General features: G+C 36.9%; 1 pseudogene; it reads right to left on the minus strand.

Annotated features, from left to right (window-relative positions):
• Positions 1-2861: 2861 nt before the first annotated feature.
• On the minus strand, positions 2862-4339 carry LOC126591221 (probable LRR receptor-like serine/threonine-protein kinase At3g47570; annotated as a pseudogene).
• Positions 4340-8471: the final 4132 nt, after the last annotated feature.

Genomic DNA, 8471 nt, shown 5'->3' on the forward strand with positions numbered 1-8471 from the left:
TATGTTTGCGTGGGCCACTTCAGGCGAGCCTTAAGAAAAACTTTTTTTTTTTTTTTCATGGGTCGAGGGAAACGGCTTTAGGCTAAAATAGGGAGCCCAAATGGTTTTCGGTCACTGCAGGTGATCCCAAAGAGAAAAAAAAAGGCCGAGAGAGGGAGCCCAAAAGGGCTCGGGTTAGGTCCAAAAGACATCTTAGCCGTAGATGGGTGTGTTCGCCGGGGAAGAAAGCCGACCCCACTGCTTCAGGCTGTCGTGCTTTCAGACAATGGTGCTCGAGGTGAGTCTATAGGTCGTGGGAGACCTCAAAGGTGAACGGAGATTCGAAAAAAAATCTCAACATTCTTTGTAAAACCCTAGAACTTTAAATCGGGTTTTCGAAAAATTCGATGAAAGGATGGGCTGCAGGCCGTCTTGCGATGGTGGAGACGCCGTGGAAGGCATCGGGTTTCTGGGTTTTAACCTGGAGCCTGCGGATCCGGCTTGGGAACTCGGTGTGGCCATCCAAGCTTCAGGCTTGGTTTAAGATGCAAGGTCATGGGTTCAAAAAACCAAAATTGTGCTTCCTAATTTTTTTTTTTCAATTCAAATATAATTCAATTCAAAGCATATTCAATTCAATATTTTAATAAATGTACATTTATTTGATGCAATTCATGGCAAATATCAAATTCACATAATTCAACAATTATGAATATAATGCATAATGATATACTTCCCCTGTTTTTGTCAATTGTTTTATGTTGTAGCATACATGAATGATTCGGTACGGTTAGAGAGGGAAAGGAACATAAGGTCGGATCCAGAAATTGATGCATTTGTGAAGGTTTGTTATTATAAATTAATTTTGACACAAGAAAAAAGAAAGAATTGAATTTCTCATTTTGTGATTGTTTTAGTTTATCTAAAGTTTTTATTTTATTTTGGTCATTTTCATTGCAGAGTTTGCAAAAAAGAAAGAATTGAATTTTGGATTTTGTAATTGTTTTAGTTTAACTAAAGTTTTTATTTTATTTTGGTCATTTCCTTTCTTTTTTTTCTGCAAAACGGCCACAGTACCCAAACTCTTATTTTCTATAAGAAGCTTGCTAAAGACCAACTACCACATCAACTAACTGAACTACTTATATTATTGGGGTGATTTTTAGTCATCACCCTCAAGTGGTGGTAATGCTTACCATCTTATTTATTGCAGTTGTATGGGTTTAAATTTGAAGATTTGTTCCATCCAAGGTATTAAACTCATATGATGATGATAAATAAGGTAGTGAGCATCACCATCATTTGAGTGTGGAGAACAAAAACATTCTTATGATATTGTACGCAAAAGGGGAAAATTTCCTAATTGCAAAAGCAAAATAGAGATGTAATAATTAAAGAGTTTTTAAGCTCTTAATTAATGGTATTTAATTTGCTTGGTAACGAAAATTATTTGGGAGTCGGTCACCTACCGCATACATGCAAAATGAAGGAGACAATTCATGGACCAAATTACACCACCATATCCTTTGGAACTTCACTTATAGCCCCATGTTCACTTGGAAGACATGAAAATTATGAACAAAATTGATTATTCTCCTAACCATGCCAACTGGGTCATGATAAATTTATAATTCAATCAAGTTTATTTGCTTTGATAATTAATTTTTGAGGTAACAATTTATGATGAGATTCATTAAATACTAACAATTAGAGGACAATATTAATTGGAGTGCGTTAAAGATAGGGCAATAAGTGACACAGCTATAAGTCACATTATCGTGACATATCTTTGTACTAAAAACAAATTTGTTAGTATTCTGTTGATTGCCGTTAAAAAAATCTCTATCAATTGTAATAAATCTAAATTCAAATTCATTAATGAACGGTTGAAAATTTTCATTTTTGTAGTTTTAATAGAAACTCTTTCATGCCACTTAGTACTATGGTCTAGTGGTATTATTTTCACTTGTAAGTTGGAGGATTTGGGTTCGATTCTTGTCAAAGACGAATTTGAACCACATTATTGTTAGTCCATTGTGAGGCTAAGTCTATCCTCTTCCTATTAGATAATATCATTTGTTCGAACAAAAAAAAAAATTAAAACTCTTTCATTGTTAAGATTAGTAGAACGACTGCTAAAACCATTGGATTATAATTCAGAATGCATATGGGAGAATATTGATAGCTACAATGCTAGAAAACCTTGATTTGTCATAGCCTATGGGCTTTAGTTGGGGTTAAAATTCTACAAAAAAATGGCCATTTGCAATCCCTATTAACCATACCAATCAACTTGAACCCAATTCCCTTCACTTTTATGGAAGAGTTCATATAAGTAACAGTCTGAGATTAGTCCATTTTCAATAAACATGTCCAGTCAACTTGGTGTTTAGAAGAACATTGTTTAGCTTTAGATCACAATGAACTCTCGGTGTTTCGTTATGGTTATGAAATAATCCAGTGAATAATAGCACCACCAATAACAATATCTAGCCCTTGAAGAAGATTTTATTCTTGGATGTATTGATCTCTTTCCTCTTCAATTACAGGAGATGGATGCAAATCATGCTACCACTCCTCTAAACTCCTTTGGTGCATCAACTCAAAAACTAGAGCCTTGAAATCATCATCGAGAAAACATGCAGATATGACCTTGACGAGATTTTGATGCTTGATATTTCTCAAAGCCTCATATTCGGCTATGAACCTCTTTGTTAAACACCTTCATATCTACAAGTACAAGCCGAGCTCTATTGTCAGTATAAACAACCCCCTTGTATACAAACTCGAAATTGCCAACACCAGTCAAATTAGCTGAAGAAAACTGATAAGTAGCTTTTGATAAAGTAGCATATGACACTTACACTAATGGTGGTCAAGTCTGATAGGAACTAGATTTTAATTGATGTGAATATTACACAAAAATACCAAGTACAAGAAGTAGTAATACACTCTTCACACAATGAACCTCATTTGTGATTATTTACATTGCAAACTTCCACATCTATTGTGGTAACATAAAAACTAGACTTCACAGGCAGTACACGTAATTTCTCTATCACAAAAGCACATAAAAAGGAGTTTCTATCCAAGAAAAGTATTCCTAATGGAATGAAGTTCAGATGCAGCGTCATTGATATTCTTTAGTCGATCTGTTGCGGATTCAACAGAACAAGCAATTCCAATTCTAAATATTGAACTCAAGCACACCTCAACTTTATGAGTTCTCCCGCTGCATTGATTGGGATTCTCGTTCGTGCCTCATTCGAGAAGTGGTGCATCTACAATCTCAGTAATTCGCCCGGGGAGAGCCATCTTGACAAAATTATGAAGGTTCAAGTTATCACCAAACATGTTGTCAGTTGGTCTCTTCCCTGTAAACATCTCCAACAAAAGAATGCCAAAGCTGTAGACATCACCATTCGTTGACACCTCACTCCCCATGCCATACTCTACAATTCAAACATCACATTTGTGTATAAATAGTTCAGTTTGAATTTTGTAAATTAAATACTCCAAAATAAAAAAGGAAATATAATGAAGTATATATCGATCATGTATATACCTGGAGCTGCATAACCAACCGTTCCTCTTATTCCAACGGAACTTGTCTGACTCTGAATTGCTGAAACATTACTCGTTAATTGTGAGAGAAACCTTACTAATCCAAAGTCTGAAACATGGCCAGTCAATTCGTTGTCCAAGAGAACGTTGCTTGGCTTGAGATCACAATGAACTATTGGCATTTCACAATGATTATGAAGATAATCCATGCACAAGCAACACCAATGGCAATTTCTAGCCTCTGAAGAAGACTTAAATTCTTGGGTACATGATCTCTTAACTCTTCAGTTCCAGTAGGTGGATGCAGCCACTCCTTTAAGCTCCCGTTATCCATGAACTCATAAACTAGAGCCTTGAAATCATTACCATGAAAATCAACACTTGAACACACGGTTATAATCTTGACGAGATTTCGGTGCCTAATATTTCTAAAAGCTTCACATTCGGCTATGAAACTCCTCGAAGCTCCATGGCGTAACAAGTTAAACACCTTCACGGCAACAAGTTGAGCTTTATCATCCTCATCCAGAACTCCTTTGTACACAGACCCAAAACTACCAGCACCAATTAAATTAGCCTCTGAGAACTCGTCAGTAACTTTGAGTAGAGTAGCATATGACACTTGCAAAATAGTGTTCCCCAAAGTGCTTAATGAAATTTCTTTCTTTTTCTTCCTTGAAGAGCAAAGAAAGAAATAGGAGAACACCATGGCTATTCCTAGAAGAGCAAGTCCAAATACTAAAGGGAGTATTAGTTTCAAGCTACAAGACAATCTTCGTTTCTTGGTCTCTTTAGACTTGCAGCTGGGAAGCTTTAAATTAGCAACAGGGCTGCACAGATTAGTGTTGCCAACAATTGAAATAGCACTCGCATTTTTGAAAACACCTTCAGTTGGTACCACTCCCCAAAATTGATTGAATGATAAGTTCAGATTACTCAAGATTATAAAGCCTTCTAAAAAATTTGGAATTTCACCTGAAAAATTATTGCGAGAAATGTCTAGATCTCGAATCCCTCTCACTGAACTCATAGACAAAGGAATGGACCCGTTGAAGAAGTTTCCTTGCAAATGCAGGACTTCTAAACTCTCACAATCACCAAGGCTACTGGGGAGTTCTCCAAATAACATGTTATCAGAAAGATAAAGTTCACTTAGACTTTGGAAATTCCCAACCTCCAGGGGAAGGGAACCTGTGAAGAGGTTATTAGACAAGTCTAAAGAAATCGATAAGGAGGAGAGTCTAAAAACTTGTTTGGGTATTGTGCCAATTAGGAGGTTATAAGAAAGATTCAACAATTGCAACCCACGGCATTCCCCCAGACCTGAAGGAATGCTGCCCTCAAGATAATTTCCATCCAACGCAAGAAAGAATAACTTGGTTAAATTTCTTAAGGAAGACGGAATATTTCTTGATAATTTGTTATTGGAAAAATGTAATATTCCAAGGTTTGAAAGCTTACCCATGTCAGAGGGGATGTTACCCGTGAAGCTATTATTCCCCCAAACCAACGATTCCAAGCTCACCAGATTCCCTATCCCAGATGGAATGCTTCCATATATTCGGTTAGAGTGAGCCCAAAAGATTTCAAGTTTGCTTGAGAGGTTGGATATTGACATGGGCACTGTCCCTCCAAAATTGTTGGTGCTAATAATCAGCCTTTGTAACTGGGTGGCATTGGTCAAGTCCGAGAGAAAACTTAAGTCACCATCTTTACCGCTTCCAATATTATTAAATTGAATGTTGAAATTCAGGAGGTTGTGAAGCTTTTGGAGATTCGGTACCTGTCCGATTAGGTTGTTACCCCCAACAATAAATAACCAAACACTTGTGATATTGGATATTGAGGGAGGTATGGACCCAGTAAGTTGGTTTGAGGCGACGCTGAAGGCTCCGAGATTAGGAAGACTGTTGCCAATATCTGATGGAATACTCCCTTGAATTTGGTTTAATGCAATGGAAAATGTAACAAGAGAAGAGAGGTTATAAATGGAGGAAGGGATGCTACCAGACAACTGATTTAACCCCAATCCCAAGAAGGTTAATTTTTTCAATTGGCCAAGAGAACTGGGGATGTTTCCCATCAAGTTATTACTACCAAGACTTAGTAGCTGGAGAGACGACAGGTTCCCCAAGGAAGGAGGGACCTGTCCCGTTACATTATTATTGTATGATGCAAATTTTTGCAGTTTCGAAAGCAATCCAATTTCTGAAGGAATTTTACCCACCAATTTGTTGAGAGAGAAATTCATATGGATAAGGTTGAAGCAATATGATATATTGTGTGGAATACTGCTACTAAACGAGTTAACGTCTAATCGCAATACATGCAATCTACGCAAATTCCCAATTTGTGGAGGAATTTCATGACTGAAGCTGTTGTTTTGGAGCCACAGCTCCCTTAGAAAACTTAGATTTCCTATGTTTGGGGATAGTTTCCCTACCAGATTTTGAGATTGCAGGTCCAGGTTAGTGACCCTTTGGCGATGTCGACCGCACGTCACACCATGCCACATGCAAAAGTGCGTGGATTCGTTCCAGGAGCTCATCACGTTGTAATTATGGAGATCTTGCTTTATTTGAGCTTTGATGGCAAGCAACGCCAGCCTATCCGTTGCATTCCCTCCGAGTCTTGATTGCAGGGAGCTCCAACAGCAAACGAACACTGCACTGAAAAGCAAGTATATTAAGATCAATTTCAAAACCAAAACCCCCATTCCTGATCTGGTTAACTATATAAGTAGAGAGAGAAGCAGAAAGAAATAGAGAGATGGGTGTTGAGTTGTGAGTTTGGTGAGTTCCATTTGTTGCTTGACAAGGAAATTTATAGAAGGATAGGATCATAGGAGGAACTTACACCACGGTTTATGGTTCTTGAAATTCAAATATGAGAAGGAATATTAGGACCTATTGTCTGGCACTTTCTGTACGCCAAGGACCAAGACCATTAAAGCACCTTGATTCCAGGAGCTGACTGGAACCATTTGGCAACCATCCAAAATGAAAAAAACAAATACATGAAATCCTATATTTTGGTTACATCAGACGTCACGCTAGTGTCAATATGAAAGTTTGAAGTCTCTACGTTTTTTGAGGGGTTGGACTGTGAGATTGCTGATTTTCTCATGGTTCCCCTAAAGTACCATTGCAAGAAACCTTTCTAAATATTGTAACAGTTACCAGTTAGATCAAGCTTTCTTAATTTTTAAACTTCATGGGGGCTCAAGATTCGAGAGCATTGATTGAAAATTGTAACATGAAGGTTTAAGTCCCCATTAAACACGTTGGCAGTGGGTCTCTTCCTTGTAAAGCAATCTAATCAAACCAAGTAGTTCACTACTGTAGCTCTTCGAGCAGCTTTCTTATTGTTCAAGCATTTCCTATACGCCGACATTAAATAGACATCAAGCATTGCCTGAGTGTCACTAAATACCTAAAACCCTCATTACCTCTCAAGCTCCTTTAAGTTTCTCAACTAATCGTAGATTCGCTTCTATATTCACTAGGTTTTCCAAGTCCAACATTGATTAAAAGCAGAATTACATCAAGCTTCATGCAGTTCAACTATTTTCTTTACACATATATCTAATATAACCAAAATTCCAAATCCACCAACTCAGAAAATTTGCCAAATTTTTTGTAAAAACATTACTTTCACAATTACTCCTACCTAAACAGGTCTCAACCTTGATTGATCCCACTCTAATTTCACAAAACAAATAAAACGAGTCCAACAATCCAACCCTCCTCATCATAATTTCACCAAAAACACACAAACGAAAGCAACTTACATTAAATAGGGCCACCACTGCGTCAGTTCCCCACAATCCACAACTAAAATTTTCCAAATTTCCACATGCGAGCACCCAACAAATTCCGAAACACAAATTTCAACCCAAAACTGCAAACCCCATCAAATTTAAACACAGAAACTAATAAAATAGTGAAGCCGAAACGGCTACAAAAGCTTAAGAGGCTACATTGTGACTAGCTTATTCTAAATTGAATAACAAGCATGCTATTTATAATAAACTAACTCTAACCTAAAAAGGTAAGAAACCGAAACCCTAATGTTAACGGGCTAAGCCTAGAAAACCAAATATTCAAATAAACTAAAATCCTAATATTTTCCAACATTTACGTGGTTGAAGACGGCCCAAGATGTGGGTTTTCCTTGAAGGGCTGAAAGGAGAGGCGATGAGATTTTCAGCCACGGTACTAGCAATATCTGTTTATATTTTTGTTTAAGTGTGAACTTTGTAAGTTTTTTATAAGTTTTTTTTTTTGAATTTTTTACCATAGAATTAATCTTGACCGTTGATTTTTTCAAAATTTTAATATCAAATGCGCCATAAAGTGTCACGAAGCACAACATCATCTTTTTAAATTTCTTTTATCTTTTGAAATTTAATGGTCCAGATCAACAAACGGTTGAAAATCCAACAGTTGTGAGGCGCCCAAATTGGAGCCATTTGGTTCACATCGGTGCACAGGATTGGGCGCCCAACTTTAAATTTTAATTAAAAAAATATTTACTAACTTTATTTAATTGAATTTGGGCTTCCTTGGTCTTTTTGGCAACTCACATTTTGTTGTACACCCACCAATATGCTTAAATAATGAACTTTTATTATTACTAATTTCAATCATGTTTAACATATAATAAAATTTGAAAGGACCAGTTGGTACTAAGCACTAGTATTCTTCTTCACTTGTAAGTGAGAGGTTTTAAGTTCAATTCTCGACAAAGACGAATTTAAACCACATTATGGTGGTTGTTCTTGTTCCATCACCAATGGTTGCATCATGTCTGGTGTTTGATTTTTTCTACTCGTATAATTCATGTAGCGATCTATTCATGTCACAGCCATCGCTGGGTGATATGTCAACGAAACTGTGATGCAAAATTTGAAAACACATTAGAGTCAA

This window comes from Malus sylvestris, chromosome 11 (genome assembly GCF_916048215.2).
Source record: "Malus sylvestris chromosome 11, drMalSylv7.2, whole genome shotgun sequence".
In the NCBI taxonomy this organism is placed as follows: Eukaryota; Viridiplantae; Streptophyta; class Magnoliopsida; order Rosales; family Rosaceae; genus Malus; species Malus sylvestris.